Below are 25,233 nucleotides of genomic sequence, written 5' to 3'. Positions count from 1 at the left end.
AACTATATAAACTTCTTTGATTTGTTGTTCCAATGTCTGTGTCTCCTGTAGTGTTTTAGTTTGGTTGTTAGATTGGGCTGTATCTGTCTGCGTTGTGATATGCTTAGTAATCTTCTGTGTTTTTGTTGCAAGTAAATATCTTGATTGATTTACTTTGGAGTTGATTTCCTTCAGTACTCTAAAGCCTTGACTTTGCGGGGTGAATGTGTAGCAGGATGCAGGGTAAGGGGCAGGGCAGAGCAATGCAGTGATGCGTTGCAGCACAGATATAGGCACAGGTTGGGGATGTTACACTGGTGGTTGTGAATGTGGGCGCCCAGCAGCCAGGGAGAATGTAGCTGTGGGGGTGTGCAAGTCTGGGGGGTGTAACCCTGATGTGTGCTAGTCTAGGGCATGTGGCCCTTTGTGCACATGTGCAGAAGTATTGCAGCAGGTCAGCGTTCTGCTTTCATGGGGTTGGAGTGAATGTGACCTGACTGTGCAAGTAAGCACTTTCTCAGAGCTGGGAAGCATGACTGAGGGCCATGTGCATGTACGAATCTAGCAGTGCCATAAACTAATGTTCCTAGTGCTGAAGGACATGATTGGGGGCCCTGCGCATGCATGTGTCTAGGAGTGCCATGACCTGATGTCACAGAGCTGAGGGGCATGACTGGGAGCTGAGTGTATGCGCTGGTTTAGGAGTGCTGTAAATTGATGCTCAGTGCTCGGGGTGGGCAGAGTGATGCTGTGTGACACCGTGGGCAGGGGGTGGGTGTAGCTTGGGTATGGAGGTATGCACTCGCAGCCTTTATGTGCTGGCAACAGCCTGAAAGGAGCAGGGAGGGGGATGTGGTGTTCAGAAGGGGTGCAGGAAAGGTGGATTGGGCTACACTTGGGGTAGGGGTATGTGGTGGGTCCTGGGGCTGCGCTCGTGCAGGTAGTTCATTCAAGGAATGAGACTTGGCTTGCTTCCTAGTCCCTGTCTCCTCATCTGTGCACTCCTGTGTACTCCTCACTTCTGCATTAAGCTCCAGTTTTTTGGTTCTCAGTTCCTCAGCTTTTGCAACCAGAGCTGCCCTGTGTGATGCTGAAGGCTCTCCCAGGTCAGTTGCACTCTTAAATCACCATCTCAGTCACCCTCTTATCCCTGCTCTAACTTTTCCTTGGAGCATGGCTGAACTCAGTCTACTCTATTCAGCCATCTTCCAGGAACCACCAGCACAGTGTACTTTTAAAAGTTGAAGGTAATGTCTTTTTTCTTGTGCCACATTTAAGATTTTTCTCTTAATTTTTAGTTTGGAACAATTTTTCTGTGATGCGTGTAGGTGTCGTTGTCTTTGTGTTTATCTTGCTTAGGATTCACAAGATTTCTCAATGCTGACTTCATATCCTTTATCAGTTTGGGAGAATTCTCACTTATAGTCTCTTCAAATATGCTTCTGCTCTGTCTCTCCCCTTATTCTGAAATACCATTTTCATGTTAGACCTTTTCACTGACTCTGCTGTGACTCTTCCTTTCTTGCTTATCTTTTGACTCTGTTGTGTCTTTTGGATATTTTCTTCTGGCCTGTCTTCCAGTTCACTGATTCTCTTTTCACCTATGTCTACTATTCTTTTAAACCTGGCTAGTGAATTTTTAATTTCTGTAATTGGATTTTTTGAGGGGGTGGGGAGTAGTTCATGTCCAGCGGTCAAACCCAGCTCTCCCACGAGCATTTTACCACTGAACCATTCATACACCCTGTAATTGGATTTTCATTTCTGAAACTTCTATTTGTTTCATTTTGTGGTTTCTACTAATTATCCTCTCCTAAAATTTTCAGTAGTCTCTTCCATTTTCCTGCTTGTATTCATCATTACTTCAATTTTAAAGTCTTTACCTGATAACTACATTATCTAGATCGTCTGTGAATCTATTTCTATTGCTTATTTTTAATCAGCTCTTATCTCCTTATTTTAAATATAGTGTTGAACATTGACTATGAAGTTATAGAAACAATTTCAAGCCTAGAATATTAATATTGTTATCTTCCTCCAGAGAGGATTTTTGTTAGCTTCTGATTAGGATCATTAACAATTCCAAATCACCTTAATCCAATATCAGTATTGAAATTATTTGAAGCTGGTCTTTAGCACCTTTAAGGATCCTTCTACTCTCCATTCACCCTTACTCCTAAAGTGTAGTCATTCAGATTGTCAGCCAAAGCATACAGACCTATCAGAGTTGCCTCTTCCGTAGAGGGCACTGGACTCCAAAATTTTTACCTCATTGCTGTGCTCAGCTGTCTCTTCTGATTGGCAGATGCACCTTGTGGAAAAAGTTGTTTGAAATGTTTGGTCCACCTCTCATTTTCTTCTTCTAGATTTTGGCCCTGTCATTCTTCGCTACCTTGTTAACTGTCTCATGTCTTCAATTACATTTTTAAAAATTGTCCAGCTTTTCTAGTTGTCCACAGCAGGAGAATTGATTCACCATTACCAGATTTTCTCAATTTTGTCTTCTAGCATTTTTATTGAAGTATTACTGATATCATGTTTTTAGTTTTCAAGATCTTTTTCTATTTTGTTTCCCCCTTTTTGTGTTTTCTTACTTTTTGAAAAATAAATTCCTGTTTCATTTCATAAACACAATTTTTTTATCTTTCTGAGGATATCAATGTGTTTTGCTATTATCAAAGAAAATTTTTTTCTCCTTGTTTCTAGTTCCTTAAACTTGTTTTTTTTTTCTGTTTATTGTGTATCTTCCATGATAGAAGCTTTGCTCACTTGTCTGCTGATCCTTGGTTGACTGATCATGTTTAAGAGTACAGAATTAGAAGCAATTGGAAGCTCTGAGGTTGTGAGTGAGGAGGGGTTTTTGACAGCATGTTTTACCAACTAGTGAGTGATACGTCTCCATTGTGAATATCTTTAGATCTTTTCTCTTGGGCAGGTCAGATTCCTCACAGAAGATGCATTCTTCCATCTAGGGGGCTGTCAGGGGCTGAAAAATAAGGTGGGGGCATGGTGATAGTGTGTCATCATCTTTTTGCCTATGTTTACTCATAAGCCTCAATCCAAAAAACCCTATATTTTACTATTCCCAGAATATAAAACTCCAGTCATTTACTGGGGAAGTTTAGGGAGAGGCAGTCACCTGCTGCGTGGAGTCGGGGAGAGGATCTGAGGATCTGCCTCTTTTGGAAACAGACTTCCAGTCAGTCTTCTATATGTTGTCCTTCTTCCCCTTCTTCTGGAGTTTCTCGGAGCTGTTTGTTTCTTAATCTTTTGCCAATTCTGGTTGGGTTATTATTTTCTCCAACTGCCAGTTTAGGATTCAGCTTTTTGGAGGTTTACTAAGTCCTTTACCACTATTCTATCTGCTTTTAAGCTTCCGAACTGTTACTAATTTCCTACACTCTTACTGTTCCAATCCTGGTGGATTTTATATACCTTCAACAAATCTCTTTACTGTTGTTTTAGTGAACTAGTAAAAGTGCATACCTATATTTGATTGTCCCTCTTTACCCAGAAGCCCAAGTAATTTGTTGACTTTTAGGATATAATTTTTACATTTGTCTTATTTTAATTTGTATTGTAGTGATATTATGTTTATTTACTGCATTCAACAAATGATCAAAGTGTGCTGTCATAACTTTTTTCTGTGAGGTGTTTTTAACCTTGCACTATAATAACTCTAAACAAATCTATTCATCTATTTTTTATCTTACATTTTTATTGTACTTTATATTCTTTTGAGCGGTTAGTAGTAGGATTCGCACCCACAAGTGCCCCTTGGAAATTTGGCGTATTTTTAAGTTTTGTATTGGAGAAGTGACAGATGAAAGAGAAGGGTAAAAAACAATCAGTAGTTAAAGTTTTGAGTTTATTTAGGAATCATCCTTGATATCTCATGAACATAGGCCTTTTAAAATTCATTTAGTTATCTTAGCATTTTTGTATCATATTGTACAAAATTAGTGGTGGCTTATGAATAACTCCTTTCACTGCTATTCTGCAGACGTTTGCTTGAAATTTCCCAGGTTTTAACATTAGAGCTTGCCTTTGGACAGGTCTTTACCAATTCTTATTAGGAATCTGTGGTTCTTTTTTTCTTCTTTCTCTTTCTCTCTCTCTTTCACTCTGTTTCTCTTTCTCATTCTTTCAAGTTTATCATCAAGGTGTCCTAACAAATTTATTGACAGAATTTAAACTAGTCAGGGTCCTTTCCTCCATGTCTTGTTGTGTTTTGTTGTTGGGTGTGTAGTTTGATCTGCCTTGATTATGTCTTATGTATCCATTAACAAGCATTCATAGTTAGAAAATGGCACACTGCAGATGCTATTCCATTCTCAGATTAATGACAAAATTTAGTAAATATCATCATCCTTAAATTAAGTGTTTAGATTAAGACTAGCATTAGATACTCAGAATGGGCAAGGCCTGAGGAAATCTCTTTTCATTTAGTATACTTCAAAAAGCAGTTTATTTTTTTTTAATTACTAAAAAGAGAGTTAGGAGAACTGTATTAACATTCTACAAAAATATTTTTTAAATTAGCATTTTTTTGTTATTTTACATTTTACAATAAAATTTAAAAGTTTAATTTAGACTTCTATATTACAAGAAACATCATTCTCCCTGTTTTACAGGTAAGCAAACAAACACCGTTAAGGGTATGGTCATTTGCCCAGAGTCACTGTGCTGATAAGTAGGAAAGAACCCAGTTCTACTGTCTCAGCATTCCATGCATTTTCCAGGATGCTTTGTGACCTCCTTTTCATCCTGCTTTCAACACCACTTAGGCAAGTACCTGAAAGAAAAGGTGCAGGCACACTAAACCTTAATGGTTCAGAGAAGTTGATCATTTATATTAGAAAGAGTTTGTTTTAAATTTTCACATGTGTTGCCCTGATAAATTTAGGAAGATTCAAATATCAGTAGCTTGCTATATGTGATGTTTAAGTTCACGTGTCAGCTTGGTAAAGGTATGGCCTCCAGTTGTTCAGTCAAGTAAGCTCTGGCCCAATTGGTAGTATGAGGATTTTTCATGGATTTAAATTCATTAGTCAATTAATTGCATCTATGGCTGATTACATCTGCAATCAACAAAGGGAATTGTCTTCATCAGTGAGAGAAGTATCATCCAATTAGTTGAGGCCTTAAGGGGAGAATTTATAATTTCAGCAGTCAGAGAGAAGAATTTCTCTCTTCAGCCAGCCAGCTTCTCCCATTGAAACCTTCATCTGAATTCCTTACTTGGCACCTGCCCTACAGAATTTGGATTTGCTAATCCCCAGGGTTGTGTGAGCCAATTCCTATAATAAAACTCATAATATTTACATATTTATATACCCTACCAGTTCTGTTTACCAGGGGAACCCTGGCTAATGCAATATTTATCTATTTTTCAAATTATAATAAAATTTACTAATCTGAATAAAGATCTTTCTTTAAAAGTGATATCATGATTTGTCAGAAGTTGTGTGTGCATTTACAATTAACAAAGTATTCATTCAATCATCACGACACCTTTAAAGTTAGCTGTTATATTTAGAAGGAATCAGGTTTACATTCAAAGTGACTAACAGTTCCCTTTGAATTGATGAAAAATAAAATATTATAGAATATTTTAAAACGAGTAGAGCTTTATTACCTTCAAATAACATGCAATAACTTAAAACTAGGTCAACATTCAAATTTCAGCTTGAAAGGATCCCTGGGGAGCTCTTTTAATGAATAGATAAAACTAAATTTGTAATTAGCATGTTAATTATATACAACTAGTCTTTTTAATGTACTTGAGAGTTTAAAACTGTTTTTATGCATTTAAAGTATTCCCCAGAAATTCTGCTTTGTGGTATTAATCTACTCATCTATGAAGGAAGCATTTGCTAAAGAAAGGTAAATTTCTACCTGTATTTAGTGAATTGGTGAATACTCATAGTGCATTTTCCTCTGGTTTTCTTGATGCAAAAATACAAACTGTGTTATTTCTGTGAAAGTCTGATTTCTCATATAACAAATGAGCATAGTTACAAAGGAATACAGAAACAATCCAGACTAAAATTGGGATATGACCCCATCCTGGGAAATAAAGTGGAAGAGTAAGAACTAAGAATTACTATCTCTAGCACAAGTCCCTCTTATAGTATTAGATTTCAAAAATCCTATAAATTTTTAAAAAATATTTACTCTTGGCCTAAAGATAAAACTCTTTTATAAAACTGTTCTGTTTTTCATTGCCAAAAATCAAGTAATAGTGAAGCAAATTTCCTATATATAATATAATATAGTGTAGTATATTGCATCTTAAAATAAAATAGATCTATTAGTTATTATTTAAAGTAGGATTTCTCTAATAGTATACAAGCAAATAGTTGTTGCTTTCAATTTCTTGGCTAAAGTAAATTGATTTGATAAAATAAATTCAGATATAATTCATTTTAGCAAACTTACTATTTGAAAATCAATTTCATATAAAATAGACTATTTTGGTTAGCTAATACTGCTGGAATGCAATATACCAGAAATGGATTGGTTTTTACAAAGGGAATTTATTATTCCCTTTTTGTATTATAATTTGTATTATTATAATTGGGTTAAAATTTATTGGGTTAAAATTTATGGTTCTCAGCCCATGAAAATGTTCAAATTAAGTCATTAACAAGAGAATACCTTCACTCAAGAAAGGCCGATTTTGATGGGGTTACCCTGCATATGGGAAGGCACAGATGGTGACATCTGCTGGCCCTTCTCTCCAAGGTTAGTTTCCAAAATGGCTGCCTCAGCGCCTTTGGGCCCTTCTGGCCTCTCCTGGGGTGTTTTCCCTATCTGAGCATCTGTGGGTCCTCTCATAACTTCTCTGGGGCAAACTCTGAATTTCATCTCTTAGCTTAGCACCTCTCAGGGCATTTTCTGTCTCCAAGCGTTGGTCATCTCTCTGCTGTCCGTATCAGCTCTAAGCTCTCTCTATGTTTTCTGACTTTTATTTTCTTCATAGAGGACTTCAGTAAAAGGATTAAGACCCACTCTGAAATGGGTGGGTCACATCACCATAGAAACAACCTAATCAAAATGTCCCCCCACAATAGGTCTGCACCGAAAAGACTGGATTAGAAGAACATGGATTTTCTGGGATACTTAGCAGTTTCAAACCAACACAGATACCTTGATTGATTATCAGTTCATAAAATAATTTTTTTAATTTATGAAAAGGATTCACAAGATTATAGTTCTTTTATTTTTTATTTTCCAAATTACAGCAGTAGTCCATTCTTATCAAACAGCTCAGAGGTGTCTAAAGTTAAAAAGGAATGTTTCTGTCCCTCTTCCCCTTTCCTACCTCCTATTTCCTGAAGTAACATTTTGCTGTATCTGTTTCCAGACATTTGAGCGGGCATATACAAACACATATGTATATAAACAAATGTATACTTATATATACTTTAGTTTGTTTTAGTGAAACATACGTGTTCTACAAACTTTTTTTCTTGCAGTGATATGTGATTGACACCTTTCAGTGTCAGAACTTAACAGAGCTCATGTGCATATGTGAACTTGATATTATATTATGGTTGAATCAGAGTTTATTAAATCAGTGAAGTTAATTAATGAATATTTAGATCACCTATAGCTTTTATTATTACAAATGAAATTTGCAGTGAACATTCTTGTGTAGAGAGTCTAGAACATCTATATTCTTTATTAGATAAATTTTTATAACTGGAAATGTTGGATTGAAGGGAATACAGTTAAATTTTTGGTAGGTATTTCCAAGCTGCCCTCCTGAAAGTTGGTACCAGTTTGCAACAATATGTTGCAACCCCGTACCCTTGTCAAAACTGGCTGATTGCCAACATGACGAGCAGTCTCACCACACTCCCCCTCTCTGCGTGGGACATGACTCCCAGGGGTGTGGACCTTCCTGGCAACGTGGGACAGAGACCCTGGAATGAGCTGAGACTCAGCATCAAGGAACTGAGAAAAACCCTAGAATGGAGCTGAGAATTAACATCAAGGGATTGAGAGAACCTTCTCGACCAAAGGGGGAAGAGTGAAATGAGACCAAGTATCAATGGCTGAGAGATTCCAAACAGAGTTGAGAGGTTATCCTGGAGGTTATTCTTATGCATTAAGTAGATACCATCTTGTTGTTCAAGATGTAGCGGAGAGGCTGGAGGGAACTGCCTGAAAATGTAGAGCTGTGTTCCAGTAGCCATGTTTCTTGATGATGATTGAACAATGATATAGCTTTCACAATGAGACTATGTGAATATGAAAACCTTATGTCTGATGCTCCTTTTAGCTACTATATCAACAGAAGAGTAGAACATATGGAATAAAAATAATAGGGGGAACAAATGTTAAAATAAATTCAGTTTGAAATGCTAGTGGTAAATGAAAGCGAGGGGTAAGGGGTATAGTATGTATAGTCTTTTTTTTCTCTATTATCATTTTATTTCTTTTTCTGTTGTCTTTTTATTTTTCTAAATCAATGCAAATGTACTAAGAAATGATGAATATGCAACTATGTGATGATATTAAGAATTACTGATTGTATATGTAGAATGGAATGATATCTTAATGTTTTGTTTGTTAATTTTTTTTAATTAATAAAAAAAATTTTAAAAAGAAAAAAAGAAAACCCAGAACATCCCATACCCCTTGTGCTAGTTTGAAACTGTTGTGTACCACAGAAAAGCCACGTTCTTTAATCTTGATTCAGTAATGTTTAGGGTGGGACCTTTTGATTAGGTTGTTTCCATGGAGATTTGACCCACCCAGTTGGATGTGGAACCTTTTGATTAAGTGGTTTCCATGGAAATGTGTTTTCCATCTATTCAAGGTAGGTTGCTTACTGCAGTCCTTTAAGAGGGAATCATTTTGGAGAAACTCAGACAGAGCCGACACACACAGAGATGCTTGGAGATGCAGAAAAAAACAAACAAACACCCCTAGGGAAGCTGTTTGAAACCAAAAGCCAGAGGACCAGCAGACGCCAACCACATGCTTTCCCAGATCAGCCTTTCTTGAGTCAAGGCGTCTTTCTCTGGATGACTAGGTTTGGACATTTTTATGGCTTTAGACCTGTAAACTTGTAACTTAATAAATTCCCTTTATAAAATACAACCCCCCCCAAAAAAAGTAACAACAACAACAAAAAGCCAACCAACCCATTTCTGGTTTATTGCATTCCTGGCAGCATTAACAAATTTAAACACTCCTTATAACCTCCTATTATTTATATATTTTTTGTCTTTATTTTCTTATTCATCTGTCCATACACTGAATAAAGGGAGTGTCAATCACAAGGTTTTCATAATCACATAGTAACACTGTAAAAGCTATATAGTTATACATTCATCTTCAAGAATCAAGACTACTAGATTACAGTTCAGCAGGTTCATATATTTCCTTCTAGCTATTCTAATATGCTAAAAAGTAAAAAGGGATATCTGTATAATGCATAAAAATAAGCTTCTGTATAATACATAAAAAATGACCTCTCGACTCTATTTGAAATCTCTCAGCCATTGAAACTTTATTTTGTTTCATTTCTCTTCCCCTTTTTGGTCAAGAAGACTTTCTGAATCCCATGTTGCGAGGGCCAGGCTCATTCTTGGGAGTCATGTCACCCAATGCCAGGGAGATTTACAAGCCTGGGAGTTAAGTCCCACATAGTGGGGAGGGCTGTGAATTTACCTGCAGAATTGGCTTAGAGAGAGAGGTTGCATCTGAGCAAGTTATACAGTCCCAGTCTTCATTGTACATTCAGTATTGTGCTACTGTCAGATAGTATTATGCTATCCATTTCTGATTCTTTACAATCAACACTGTTGAATATTCTGTACTCTTTCAGCATCAAATACCCAATCTCTATCCTCTTCCTATCTCTTGATAACCTATTTCTCAACTTTAACTCTCAAAATTTGCTAATTAATGTTCCTATTAGTGAGACCATAGAGTATTTGTCCTTTAATTTCTGGCTAATTTCAATCAACATAGTATTCTCAAGGTTCATCTACATTGTTGCCTGCTTCATTACTTTATTCTGTCTTACAGCTGTGTCATATTACATTGTATGTATGTATGTATATATATATATATAAAATGTTTTTATATAATGCTGCTATAAACGTTGTTGTGCAAATGTCTCTTCATGTCCCTGCCTTCATTCCCTCTGAATATATACTTAGTAATGAGATTGCTGGATCATATGACAATTCTATGCTTAGCTTCCTGAGGAACCACTGGACTGCCTTCCAGGGTATTCAGTATTCCCACAAACAGTGAATAAATGTGCCTCTTTCTCCACATCCTCTCCAGCCCTTGTCTTTTTCTTTTTCTCTCTTTTTTTAAATGGCCAGTCTAGTAGGTGTGAGACTATATCTCATTATGGTTTTGATTGCATTTCTCTAATAGTCAGTGAGTTTGAGCATCTTTTCATGTTTTTGAATCATTTGTGTTTCTTCTTCTGAAAAATGTCTGTCCATGTCTTTTGCCCATTTCTGGTCAGTGCTGGTTTGAAAGGATTATGTGCCCTAGAAAAGCCATGGTTTAATTCTGATCCAATCTTGTGGAGCAACTGTTTCTTTTAATCCCTATTTAGCACTATAGGTTGGAAGCTTGAGTAGATTATCGCCACAGAGATGTGGCTCGCTGAGTTGTGGGTATTAACTTTGTTTAGAGAGAACTATGACTCCACCCATTCCAGGTGGGGCTAGATTAGTTTACTGGAATCCTTTAAAAGGGGAATCATTTTGGAGAAAGCAAAAGAACCATGGCAGAGCCACAAGATCCATGAGAGTCCATGCAGCCAGAGACGTTTGGAGATGAAGAAGGAAAACGCCCCTAGGGGAGCTTCATGAAACAAGAAGTCTGGAGAGAAAGCTAGTAGGTGTTGCTATGTTCGCCATGTGCCCTTCCAGTTGAGAGAAAAACCCTAAACTTCATTGGCGTTTCTTGAATGAAGGTAACTTCTTGTTGGTGCCTTAATTTGGACATTATTATAGGCTTGCTTTAATTGGGATATTTTCAGAGCCTTAGAACTGTAAACTTACAACTCATAAATTTCCTTTTTTTTAAAGCCACTCCATTTCTGGTATATTGCATTCCGGCACCTAGCAAACTAGAACATATTCTTATTTTTTGAAGTGTTTTCATCCAGAAAGTATGCTGAATTTTGTCACGTGCTTTTCCTGCACTCAGAAATGCATTCCAGATGATCATGGTTTTTCCTCTTTAATTTAATGATGTGGTGTATTATATTGATAGATTTTCTTGTGCTGAACCAACCTTGCCTACCTGGGATAAATTCCACTTGGTCATGGTGCATAATTATTTTAATGTGCTGGTAGGTTTGATTTGCAAGTATTTTGTTGAGGATTTTTCCATCTATAATCACTAAAGACAGTGGTCTGTAATTTTCTTTCCTTGTTGTATCTTTGTGTGACTTTGTTTTAGAGTGATGTTGGCTACATAGAATGAGTTAGGTAGCTTTCCCTCCTCTTCAGTTTTTTTTGAGAAGTTGAGCAGGATTGGTACTAATTCATTCTTGAATGCTTAGTAGAATTCACATATGAAGCCATCTGGTCCTGGACTTTTCTTTTTGGGGAGTTTTTTTTTTTTAAGATTATGATATTATTTACCTTTCCTTTCCCTTTGTGGATTTTAATTTTCTCTTTTAATATTCAAACATAAGTATATGCTTCCATAGTTGTAACTCCCTCAAATCCTAAAGGAAAGTTAGTGGATTATACATCATAAATTGTAAATATATAGTTACTCCAAACTAGCTTTTACAATAGCAATACTGGGGAGCAAGCGCCTGTTTTTATAAATTTAGTCCAAGATTGCTCAAGCTTTGAAGCAGCTTATTAATACCATCAGGTCACATTGAGTGTCTATTCTAACTAAACCCTCAAAACTTTTCTTCAAGGTCATTGTCACCCAGGTCTTGTATGTCCTCAAACCATAATCGTAGAATCTGTTCTTTTAAACACATAGTTAGAACTTCACAATTATCCAGTTACAGTTCATTTCTGTGGCTTACTCCATTGTTCCAGGCAACTTCTAGCCAATTGAGATAGATAAAAAGCAGTTTTTGCTGGGAGCTGATAGGCAACTAATTTGCTTATTAATGATGTTTCCTCCCGGGGGAAAGCATTCCTTCAGGATATCCGCCAGTTTCACTTTCTACTGTAATGCTTGTCTGATTGCCATTTGTTATTTTTATTTGCACTCATTGATCCATTAATATATATCACCCACAAATTAGCTTATATTCCATCTGGTGGAAAGTGTACAGGGACGTTATCAAACTGTCTAGGAATAAAGTTGCCTTGGTGCCTTATTATCAATGTCTGTCATCCTTTAACAAAAGTATATAAATTACCTACCAAGAAATAGACTTAAATTGAAGATGCAAATTAACGAAGAAAATATTTGCTTTCCCACAAAACATCATTTTATTGAATATAACTGTATGAGATTCAACTTATTTATATGTAAATTGAAGATGGTAGGATGACTAGAAATATTAGAAAAATGTTCCTCAGATGCATATCAAGCTCAGATTTAAGAGAGGTTGAGCTAAATTTTAAGAGGAAACTCATCTACTTCATAGTCCCATCTTAAGCTGAGATAAGTTTTCAGTCATTCATTTCAAGAAGAAATGAGTGGGGCAATGGTGGCTCAGTGGCAAAGCTCTCGCCTGCCATGCTGGAGGCCCAGGTTTGATTCCCGGTGCCGGCCCATTTAAAATAAAAAGAAGAAGAAGAAGAAATGAGTGATGAAGAACGTCCTCAATTCTGATAGTTTCTGCCATAGCCAAACTGACTTTCCCCAAATCACTTAATGGCTTTATCAGTAGCTACTGGGCATGAAGTTAGTGGTGTATAATGAATGACCTGTATTTGCTTTGAGGTTAGGAGGGATGCAAGAAATTATAAATATGTGAAGCTATTTTTAATACTATAAATCAATAAATGATGCATGTAAAATAAGTGACACTTTGAAACTAATGAATTACAGTATGGGTGAGATCCATGTTCCTTCTGGCTTATCGTAAAGGTTCCAGAGGACGTATAACTGAAGGACATAATTTATCTCCAAATGCTGGTTTCATTTAGTATATTTAGGGTAGTGAGTATTAATATTTATGACTTTCATTAGTTGTAGTGGACATTTGTAAAGTTGTTTTTTTGAACATTTAACATCCTTTCTCCCTTCTTGGGGTCTTATTCCAAGTGATGATTGCCCTATTATCAATGTATATGGTTGAGTAAGGCTGACTCCACCTTCTTATTCAGGAGTGAGCACTTAAGTTTAAGTCAGTCAGTGAATTATATCACCCCTTAAAATAACGAAAGGCATATGACTCCATTCCAGTCAATAAAGAGTGGTGCAACACTTTTGTTCAAATTATTAGGGAGAGGAAGATTTCTTTTCTGCTCTTAGCTATCATGCAACTGTGAGAAATGACTGCTTGAGAACAAATTTATCCCTAAGAAAGTGTAGTTAAGAAATGGAGAAAATCAGGTCCTGATGACTTCAGTTAAGCCCCTGAATCCACCTTTACCAGCCTATTCTTTCTTTGGACCTTTTCATTTGATACTCGGAACTATAATCTGTTAAGGCAGAAAGGAAATTTAGAGAGAATCTATTCTAACATCATTCTAAGGACTAGAAAACTAAGACCCAAAGAATTTTAATGACTTTATCAAGTTCCCATTGATTTTTTTTTTATCATCACAATTGGCTTTTCTCTTTTTTTATGAAAAATAACATATATACAAAAAAAACAATAAATTTCAAAGCACATTACAACAATTAGTTGTAGAAGAGATTTCAGAGTTTGATATGGTTTACAATTCCACAATTTTAGGTTTTTACTTTTAGCTACTCTAAGATACTGGACACTAAAAGAATTATCAAAGTAATGAAATAAATATCATTGTACTCTCTATCCCATATTATTGACAGCCCCTTCCAACATGAAAAAGTTAGAATGGGCATAGCCAAATACCCCTAAAGAGTGAGAGAAAGATCAAAAGTGATGGTGAAGTTATACAGAGAACGTAGGGTTTAACAAAGAAGTATGATTGCTAAATCATTATATAGATATTTCTTTTAGTCTCCTATATCTTAAAACAGCTGGAAGTAAAAACCTAAAATTGTGGAATTGTAACTCATATCAGACTATGAAATCTGTCTTACAGCTAATTGTTGCAGTGAGCTTTGAAATTTATTGCTTTTTTATATATGTTATTTTTCACAAAAAGAAAAAAAAATCGATTGTAATGATAAAAAAATATTTATTCCTTTTAGCCTCCAATGTTCTGGAGCAGCTAGAAGGAGAAATCTGAGATGATAGTATGGCAGCCCATGACAAACTCTGGAATCTGTCCTGTAACTACTTGTTGAAGAGTACTTGAAAACTACTGCTTTTTTCTTTCTTTGCTTTGAATATATGTTATATTGTACATTTTGAAAAGTTTAAAAAGTATCAATATAATGATTCAGTAATCATTATAATATGAACATTATAAACTCATTTGTTAAACCTTACCTTCTCTGTAAAACTCCACCATCACCTTTGATCTTTCTCCCACTCTTTAGGGATATTTGGACTATGTCTGTTCTAACTTTTTCATGTTGAAAGGGCTGTCAATAGTATAGGATATGGGGATGGAACTAGTTGATGTTTTGAAGAGGCTAGTTCCTCTGCATTTCAGGAATTTTGCTCTTCTCTTTTAATATAGATATTTAAGGCAATAAATTTCCTCTCAGCACAACCTTTGCTGCATCCTGTAAGTTTTGATATGTTGTGTTTTCATTTTCAGATGCCTCAAGATATTTACTGATTTCTCTTGTAATTGCTTCCTTGACCTACTTATTTAAAAATGTGTTGTTTAAGCATGGTACTGGCATAAAGATAGATATACTGACCAATAGAATTGAATAGAATGTTCAGATTAGACTGTCTCATCTATGGACTATTGATCTTTGATAAGGCAGTCAAGCCAACTCACCTGGAACTGAATAGTCTCCTCAATAAATGGTGCCTGGAGAACTGGATATCCATATGCGAAAGTATGAAAGAGGATCCATATCTCACACCCTATATAAAAATTAACTCAAAATGAATCAAAGACCTAAGCATTCGATCTAAGGCCATAAAATTTTTAGAAGAAAATGTAGGGAAATATCTTATAAATCTTATACTAGGAGGTGGTTTCGTAGATCTTTCATCCAAAGCATGAGCATTGAAGAAAGTAAGAAATAGATAGGAACACCTCAAAATTAAACACTTTTGTGCATCAAAGAACTTCGTCAAGAAAGTAAAAAAAACAGCCTACATGATGGGAGACAATATTTGGAAACGATATATCAGATAAAGGCCTAGTATCCAGAATATATAAAGAAATCGTTCAACTCAACAACAAAAAGACAATCAATCCAATTACAAAATGGACAAAAGACATGAACAGACACTTCTCAGAAGAGGAAATACAAATGGCCAAAAGGCACATGGAAAGATTCTCACTTCCCTGGTTATTAGGGAAATGCAAATCAAAACCACAATGAGATATCATCTCACACCCACCAGAATGGTCATTATCAACAAAACAGAAAACAACTAGTACTAGAGAAGATGTGGAGAAAAAGGCACACTTAACCACTGTTAGCAGGACTGTCAGATGGTATAACCGCTTTGGAAGGCAGTGTGGTGACTCGTCAGGAAGTTAAGTACAGAATTGTCGTATGATCCGACGATACCGTTGCTAGGAGTCTACTCAGAGGACAAGAGGACAAGGACACAAATGGACATTTGCACAGCAATGTTTTTAGCAACATTATTTACAATTGCTAAGAGAAGGAAGCAACCAAAACGTCCATCAACAGACGAGTGGTTAAACAAGCTGTGGTATATACATACAATGGAATTATTGTGCAGTTGTAAGATGGAATAAAGTTACAAACTATGTAACAAAATGGATGGACCTTGAGGACATTATGCTGAATGAGATTAGCTAGAAACCAAAGGACAAATACTGTGTGTTCTCACCTATGTGAACTAACATTGGTGAATGAACTTGGAGAATTTCAGTTAAGAACAGAGACCATCAGGAGATAGAAATAGGGTAGATATTGGGTAACTGGAACTGAAGGGATACAGATTGTGTAACAGGACTGATTGTAAAAATTCAGAAATGGATACACAATACTACCTAACTAATACCATAATGTTAGTACACTGAATGAAGCTGAATATGAGAATGATAGAGGGAGGAGGGCTGGGGGCACAAATGAAATCAGAAGGAGAGATAGACAATGAAGACTGAGATGGTATAATCTAGGAATGCCTAGAATGTACAATAATAGTGACTAAATATACAAATGAAAAAATGTTTTTGCATGAGGAAAATCAAAAGAATACCAATATTGCAGGGTATTGAAAATAGATGGTAATTCATATTTTAAGACTTTAACTTATGTGTGAGACTAAAGCAAAAACTGTTTATTTGATACAAAATTTATATTTTGGCTAGTGCATTTCCTAATATAACTTATGTGGACAGTTTAATTGAACACCGTAAGTACATGGAACCTTGAGTAGGGCATGGGATCTTGTAGGTTTGTCCTGAGTGATGCCCCAATAAATCCCAGAGTGATTTGAGCAGTGAACAAAGAAGTATTTGCAAAGTCCCCTTGAGGGAATGGCGAGAAAGGGGAAAAACTCAACTTCCTCATGTGGAGAATTCCTGATATTCTCAAAAGCAGTGGGGACAACCATAGTAGTAGGCTGAGCCCTCAATCTTGGGGTTTGTTCATAGGAAACTTATCCCAGCAAAGGATAGGCTAAGCCTATTTAAAATTAGGCCTAAGAGTCACCCCCCAGAGAACGTCTTTTGTTGCTCAAATGTGGCCTTTCTCTCTCAGCCAACACGACAAGCAAACTCACTGCCCTCCCCCCTCTCTGCGTGGGAGATGACTCCCAGGGCTGTAAACCTCCCTGGAAACATGGGACAGAAATCCTAGAATGAGCTGGGACTCAGCATCAAGGGATTGAGAAAACCTTCTCAACTGAAATGGGAAAGAGAGAAATGAGACCAAAAAAAAAAGTGTCAGTGGCTGCCAGATTCCAAACAGAGTTGAGAGGTTATCTTGGAGGTTATTCTTGCACATTATGTAGATATCACCTTTTTAGTTAAGCTAATATTGGAGAGGCTGGAGGTAAATTCCTGAAAATGGAGAGCTATTCCAGTAGCCATGTTTGTTGAAGATGATTCGCAGTGTTACAGTGTGATTGTGAAAACCATTTGTCTGATGCTCTTTTATCTACGATATGGACAGATGAGTAAAACATATGGATTAAAAATAAATAAATAATAGGGGGAACAAATATTAAAATGAATTTAGTAGATTGAAATGCTAGTGATCAGTGAAAGGGAGTGGTAATGGGTATAAAGCAAAATAGGGTAAACAAAGGCTAAAATATATTGGGTGTTGGATATACTAATAGTCAATGAGAGGGGGGGTAAGAGGTATGGTATGTATGAGTTTTTTTCTTTTTTCTTTTTAATTTTTTTCTGAATTGATGCAAATGTTCTAAGGAATGATCATGGTGATGATATTGTGCGTTTTTGATTATATACCCAGAATGGAATAATCATATGGTAAGAATGTTCATGTTTGTATGTTGTTATGTTAAAAAAAAATTTTAAAAAGGCAGTGTTCTAGTTTGCTAGCTGCTGGGATGCAACACATCAGAGACGGATTGGCTTTTAATAAAAGGGGATTTATTTTGTTGGTTCTTCAGAGGAAAGGCAGCTAACTTTCCACTGAGGCTCTTTTCTTACGTGGAAGGCACAGGATGGTCTCTGCTGGTCTTCTCTCCAGGCCCTTGGGTTCCAACAACTTTCCCCGGGGTGACTTCTCCAAAGGCCTGGGCTGAGCTGCAAGTGCTGTGATGAGGAATGCTGAGCTGCTAGACCGTGCTACATTGCGTTCTCTCATTTAAGCACAAGCCAATTAAGTTAAACGTCACTCATTGCAGCAGACACGCCTCCTAGCCGACTGCGGATGTAATTAGCAACAGATGAGATTCACCTACCATTGGCTCATGTCCACAGCAACAGAACTAGGTACTTTCACCTGGCCAAGTTGACAACTGAATCTAACTACAACAGGCAGTAATAAGTATTTGCAAAGACATGGCCAAAGTAATCGAGTCTATAGGCTCCAAGCTGGTGGGGGATGCTGTTACTCATGATTGATTTTTTTTACTGAATGGTTGGAATTACATAACACACCACATTTATTATTATTTTAAAATTTTTATTAATAAAACCAATCAACGTACAATATGAACATTATTAACATATCATACCACGTTTATTAATTTTAAGTAACATTATTTCATACAGCTATTTAAATGGTGTCTGTTAGCTGAAGTGTGTCCTGTTCTGCTCATTGTCTTAAATATTTATGGTTTATTGTCTTAAATTTAAATAGGCTTTATATAATTCGTCTTTTCATAGTAGAGTTTGATCCTGTGCTTAAGTATTTTTCTTTATTGGGCTTTACACTACTATTTGAATGCCACGAAGGAATTTGAATAATTTTAATGAAGGATATCCATGTAATCACACACATACACATACAAAGAGTGTGTTGTTTAGATTCCATATATTTCTGAATTTTCTGGCCCTCTGCCTGTTACTGATTTCCATCTTCATTCCATTATGATCTAAGAAAGTGTTTTGTATGCCTTCAGTCTTTTTATATTTATTGAAACTTGTTTTCTGACCCAATATGTGACCTATCCTGGAGAATGATCCATGAACAGTTGAGAAAAATGTGTATCCTGCCATTGTGGGATAGAATGTTCTGTAAATGTTTGTTAAGTCTAGTTCATTTATCATAGTGTTCAAAATCTGTATTTGCTTATTGATCCTTTGTGTAGATGCTCTGTACATTGATGAGAGTGGTGTATTGAAGTCTCCAACTATTTTTTTTTTTATTAAGGGAAAGAAAGAAAAAAAGAAAAAAAAAAGAAATTAACACAACATTTAGAAATCATACCCTTCTACATATGCACTCAGTAATTCTTAACATCATCACATAGATGCATGATCATCGTTTCTTAGTACATTTGCATCGGTTTAGAGGAACTAGCAACACAACAGAAAAAGATATAAAATGTTAATATAGAGAAAAGAAATAAAAGTAGTAATGATAGTAAAAAACAACAACAAAAAAAAAACCCTAGAGCTCAGATGCAGCTTCATTCAGTGTTTTAACATGATTACTTTACGATTAGGTATTATTGTGCTGTCCATTTTTGAGTTTTTGTATCTAGTCCTGTTGCACAGTCTGTATCCCTTCCGCTCCAATTACCCATTATCTTACCCTGTTTCTAACTCCTGCTGGACTCTGTTACCAATGACATATTCCAAGTTTATTCTCGAATGTCCGTTCACATCAGTGGGACCATACAGTATTTGTCCTTTAGTTTTTGGCTGGACTCACTCAGCATAATATTCTCTAGGTCCATCCATGTTATTACATGCCTCATAAGTTTATCTTGTCTTAAAGCTGCATAATATTCCATCGTATGTATATACCACAGTTTATTTAGCCATTCTTTTGTTGATGGATCCAACTATTTTTTTAATATTTATTTTAAAATATATTTAAAAAAATTTTTGTGGTAACACATATATAACACAAAATTTCCCATTTTAACCATCTTTAAGTGTATAATTCAATGACATTAATTACATTCACAATGTTATGCTACCATCACCACCAACCATGACCAAACCTTTTCGTCACCCCAAACAGAAATCTTACATCCTTTAAGCAGAAATTCCCTACTCCTTCTCCCTCAGTCCTTAGTAATCTCTGATCTACTTTCGATCTCTAAGGATTTGCTTAGACAAGCTATTTCACATAGGTAGAATCATACAATATTATCTTTTTGTGTCTGGCTTATGTCACTCAACATAATGCTTCCAGTAGAATGCAGCCCTTCTTACTGCTCTCCCAGGAGAATCCAGTTGCCAAAATTTGAGCAGTGTAGGGGGGTCCAGCATGGAATGATTACCATGGAAACAATGTCAGAGTTCCAAGTAGACGTTCCATTTCTTCAAAAGGTCCTACTTGTTTGCCCAATGCCTGAGTTAGTTTCTTTTCTTTTTCTCCTTTCTCTCATGTGTAGCACAGGGCTTTTCCCTTTTTTCCCTTTCTGCCTTTGATTCCTCTCCTTTTATTCCACAGACAGTTCAGCTCTGCCCCAGACTTGCTCATCCCAGCTGTCTACATTCTCCTTGGATAGACAGTTTAACAATTTCAAGTTACTTATCAAAGAATTTTTTCCAACCCCCTCTAGAACTCTCAGGATTTAATTTATATGAATAAAATTTCTTCCATCTTATTATACCATGGTCAGTGGGTTTTTGTTTTTTGGAGTGTGTGGGCTGGGAATCGAACCCAGGTCCCCTGCATGGCAGGTGAGAATTCACCTATCTGCATGTCCCAATGGTTTTTTACCAGTTTGAAACTATTATGTACCTTAGAAAAGCCATGTTTTAATCCTGATCTAATCTTGAACTACCTGCATGTCCCAATGGTTTTTTACCAGTTTGAAACTATTATGTACCTTAGAAAAGCCGTGTTTTAATCCTGATCTAATCTTGTGGGGCCAGACCTAAACAATATGTTTAGGATGGAAACCTTTGATTAGATCGTTTCCATGGTGATTCATCCGCTCAATTGTGGGTGTGACCTTTTGATTAGATTGCTTCCATGGAGGTGTGGCACACTTTATTGTGGGTGTGGCTTTTTATTAGATAAGATGTGACTCCGCCCATTTGATGTCTTGATTAGTTTACTAGAAACCTTAAAAGGGGAAACATTTTGGAGAAACCCAGATACAGATGCAGACACAGATGTCTAGAAATGTAGAAGCCCCAGGAGACACCAGGAGCTGAGAGAGCCAACAGAAGCTAGACAGTACCCAGAGCCAATAGAGATGGAGATATCTGGAGATTCTTGGAGCGCTAACAGAGAGCGGACACCTAAATATGGGAAGTCTCCAACTATTACTGTAGAGGTATCTACTTCTTCAGTGTTGTCAATGTTGCCTCTTGTATTTTGGGGCACTCTGGCTCAGTGCATAAATATGTATGATTATTATGTCTTTTTGGTGAATTATCCCTTTTATTACTACACAGAGTCCTTCTTTGTCTCTTTTAATTGCTTTATATTTGAAGTCTGATATGCCTCACATTAGTTCAGTCCCCCTGCTCTTTTCTGGTTGTAGTTTGCATGAAATATCTTTTTCTATCCTTTCACTTTCAACCTCTTTTTGTCTGTGGGGTCTAAAGTGAGTCGCTTATAGGTAGGTCCTGTTTGTTTTTTTAAAGCTTTTTTTATTGTGAAATATAACATATCTACAAAGTAAAACAATAATTTTCAAAGTGCATTTTAACAAATAGGTACTGAACAAATTTCAGAGTTTGGTTCGGATTACCAATCCACAGTTTCAGGTTTTTCCTCCTAGCTGCTCTAAAACACTGGAAGCCAAAAGAAATATCAATGTAGTGATTCAGCAGTCATACTCATTGTTAAATCCTATCTTCTCTGTTATAACTCCTCCTTCTCCTTTGATCCTACTCCCAGTCTATGGAGGTCTCTGGGCTGTGCCCATTCTGACTTTTTCATGTTGAAAAGAAGTGTCAAGAATACAGAATACAGGGATGGAATTAGTTATTCTTGGAGAGACTGCTCCGTCTGGATTTAAGAACTTTATCTGGTATAGGAACCTTCTAGAGGTTATAGGTTTCAGGAAAGTAAACTTAGTACATGAAACTTTCGTAGTGTCTCAGAGCTCTGCATATTATGTAGGGTAACGGGAATGATTCTAATTGGGGTATGGCAAACCATAGCAATTATCAATATCTAGCTCTATATTGCATAAGAGTAAGCTGCAGAGTAGTGTCTCGACTGTATTTGAGCTCTCTTAGCCACTGATACCTTATTTTGTTACATTTATTTTCCCGCTTTTTGTCTGGAAGACATTGTTGATCCTATGGTGCCAGGGCCAGGTTCAAACTTGGGAGTCATGTCCCCTGTTGTGAGGGAGACTTTCACTCCTGAATTTCATGTCCCACATATGGGGGAAGGTAATAACTTTCCTTGCAAAGTTGAGCTTAGAGAGAGAATGGCCACATCTGAGCAACCAAAGAGGTTTCCTGGAAATAACTCAGGCATAATGATAGGTAATCTTCTCTTCTCCACTATAAAAATAAGTTTCATAAAAGGGCAAACCTCAAAATCAAAGGCTTGTCCTATTTTCTTGGGAGTGCCTCATGTTTCAGGGAGTACCAGGAGGTTCCCAGATGGAAAAATTTAGTATTTCCATATTTTTTCTCCAATCCCTCAAGAAACTTTGCCAATACTTTTTAGTTATCAGCCCACCATAGTTTGAGTTGTCTCTGGGTATTACAGTAAGTCATACAGAATTACAAGACCTCATTATTGTTCTGGGCTCCATGTTGTTTGGGTTGTTTAAATGAGCTATCTAGACAGGCCAGTTTGAGTTGTGTATATAATCCTTTCAAACCAGAGTAGTCTCCATTGTGTGTTTCATTCCTTATCTTGTTCTTTTCATTCCCATAAGTTCTGCCATTTGCTTTTTCAAACCTTTGAGTTCTTTTTTATGGTCTCCCAATGTCTTCTTTATATCCTTCATCTCTTTTGCTATGTATTCCTTCAGTTCATTGATTTGATGTAGCATGTCTGTTTGAACATCTTTAATTAGTTGTTTCAACCCTTCTATCTTGTTTAAAGTGTTAGTTTATTCCTTTGACTAGGCCATAACTTTGTTTTTCCTAGTGTGACTTGTAAGTTTTTCTTGGTGTCTGTGGTAGTTAGATTCAGTTGTCACCTTGGCCAGGTGAAGGTATCTAGTTCTGTTGCTGTGGACTTGAGCCAATGGTACATGAACCTCACCTGTTGCTCATTACATCTGCAGTCGGCTAGGAGGCATGCCTCCTGTAATGAATGATGTTTGATTTAATTGGCTGGTGCTTAAATGAGAGAGCTCAACGTAGCACAGCCCAAGCAGCTCAGCATACCTCATCTCAGCACTCGCAGCTCAGCCCAGGCCTTTGGAGATGCAGAAAGAAATCACCCTGGGGAAAGTTGCTGGAACCCAGAGGCCTGGAGAGAAGGCCAACAGAGATCACCCTGTGCCTTCCCATGTAAGAAAGAACCTCAGTTGAAAGTTAGCTGCCTTTCCTCTGAAGAACTAATGAAATAAATCCCCTTTTATTAAAAGCCAATCTGTCTCTGGTTTGTTGCATTCCGGCAGCTAGCAAACCAGAACAGTGTCTGAGCATCTAATTTCTGATTAGTTTCTTCTGCATTTTCACTCTTTTACCTAGGATTTTCTTGTTGGTTGAATTCGCTCTCTGTCTTTTCTTTGGCATTCAGTTCAACTTATTGTAGATCTCTAGTATAGCTTCTGTTTAACTGATCAGAATTTTTCAGCTATTGTATTTTTGTTCTTGCCCTGCCTATGTGGAAACTTTTTTTTTTTTTTGAGAGGCGTCTCCCCAGATACAGTCAACCATAATCAGATTTTCCCAGACCTGACAGGTCCAGTTCTCAGGAGGAGGGTTAATCAGTTTCAGGTTTCCCTGAGAATGAGACCCAGCAGGTTGTCAGACTTTCCTGTGAGGCCTTTAGACTCTGTGCCTTTCTTTTCCTGCCCAGCAAATGGCGCTTGCCAGCCCACAGCTCCCTACCAGCATAAAATGGTATGGAGACTTTAAATCTCAGCAGACCCTGTATGTGCCAGGGGAGCAGTTGCGACAGAGTCTGGGTAGAAGGCAAGCTTTAGCTATTTCTGTTTTCTAGTCCCTGAGTCTGAATTCTCTGAGTGAGGGCCACCACTTGAGGTGGGCCCCAGCTGCCATTTTTTTTTAGGGAAGATAGGCCCTTTAGGGAATTAACTCCTTTACTTGCCTCATTACTTTGTCTCTGAGACCCATCATTTTGTTGTTGTTTTTGCATGGGCAGACACTGGGAATCGAATCTCAAGCCCATCTTAACTACCCCCTTGTCTGGGTCAGCGATGACAAGTGAAAATGCCTTAGGCTTTCTCTAATGAGCTACTTAGGATAGTTTTTTAAAAAGAGAAAGAAATCCCTTTTCAGAGCCAGTCTCCAGCACTCAAGGTTTGCAAGTCAAGAGCCGGTGTTGGTACCTGGCTCTGTGTGCCCCTCCTGTTCTTGGGGCACATCCCTTTTCCAGTGTTCTGAGTTTGGCCAACTCCAAAAGCCTGTTTTTTGTATGTTTGTTTTTCTGTCATCCCATACCAGAGACCCGCCACCAGAGACCTCAGGTTGCTTTCATCCTTGCTCTGGGTTTATCTGTGCTGTGAGCTTGTATTCAGCAGTTCAAATTTGTTAATAAAACTGCAGTTGGACTAATCACTAGCTAATCACAGAGAGTTACTATGACAAAATAGCATGATGTACTAGAAATCTATGTATTTCCAAGGAACCAGAGGTTTGAAATAAAGGAAAACAAAAGCAAAAAAAAAAAAAAAAAGCAAAAAAAGAAACTACAATTGGAGCTTGGTTGTGCTACCTTCCCTTGCTCCTAGTAGAGAGTGCCTCTTTTTCCCATGGGAGGAAGTGTCTCCAACAAAGCCTGCTGTGCCAGTGCGGGAGGGGTACCAGCCTCCGCACTCTGGGGGCTTTGCTTACAGTTTTGTGTTATGATCTTGACCTTTCCACACATTTCTGACTCGTGTACGATGTGTGTCCATTTACAGTGTCCCCCAAATAGTTTTTCCAGGCAGTTCCTGGCTATTTACTAGCTTCTCTAGAGAACTACCTAAATTCTATACCTCCCAGCACCTCCATCTTGCTCTACCTCTCCATGGTTTAGTTTTTAATTTTAGTTGTAATTTGAGTAGGAACTTTTTATATATATAACATTTTCTATTTGGTTATTAGGAAAAATAGTTTTGTGTATGTTTCTGTGTGTGTATGTTTTAATGTTTATCTTGTATCCAAGTTATTGGTCTCTATTTATTTATTTTTTATTTTTTATTTTTTTCTTGCCCTGCCTGTATGATGCCTTTCTCCCCCCACCCTTAGGAAGGTCTACTTAGGTATTATAGACCCCAGCCAGATTTTCCCAGACCAAACTGGCCTCCTATCAGGAGGAAAGAGTCATCTGTGTCGG

The 25,233-nt window shown here is 37.1% G+C and overlaps 1 protein-coding gene across 6 annotated transcripts in view; it reads left to right on the top strand.

Moving 5' to 3' along the window:
* PUS10 (pseudouridine synthase 10) overlaps positions 1 to 25,233 on the top strand; it is a 147,436-nt gene that overhangs the window by 58,903 nt on the left and 63,300 nt on the right. The window contains exon 1 of one of the 6 annotated variants that reach the window (XM_077134310.1): positions 8,788 to 8,809. The exons of the other annotated variants lie outside the window; for them this stretch is intronic. The gene's annotated coding sequence lies outside the window, so the exon portion shown is untranslated. Of the gene's footprint in view, positions 1 to 8,787; positions 8,810 to 25,233 lie in introns of those variants that run through there. 6 annotated transcript variants of the gene reach the window in all.

Source organism: Tamandua tetradactyla, chromosome 17, assembly GCF_023851605.1.
Source record: "Tamandua tetradactyla isolate mTamTet1 chromosome 17, mTamTet1.pri, whole genome shotgun sequence".
NCBI lineage: Eukaryota > Metazoa > Chordata > Mammalia > Pilosa > Myrmecophagidae > Tamandua > Tamandua tetradactyla.
The sequence above is the reverse complement of the archived record's forward strand: the minus strand, read 5'-3'. Positions and strand labels throughout refer to the sequence as shown.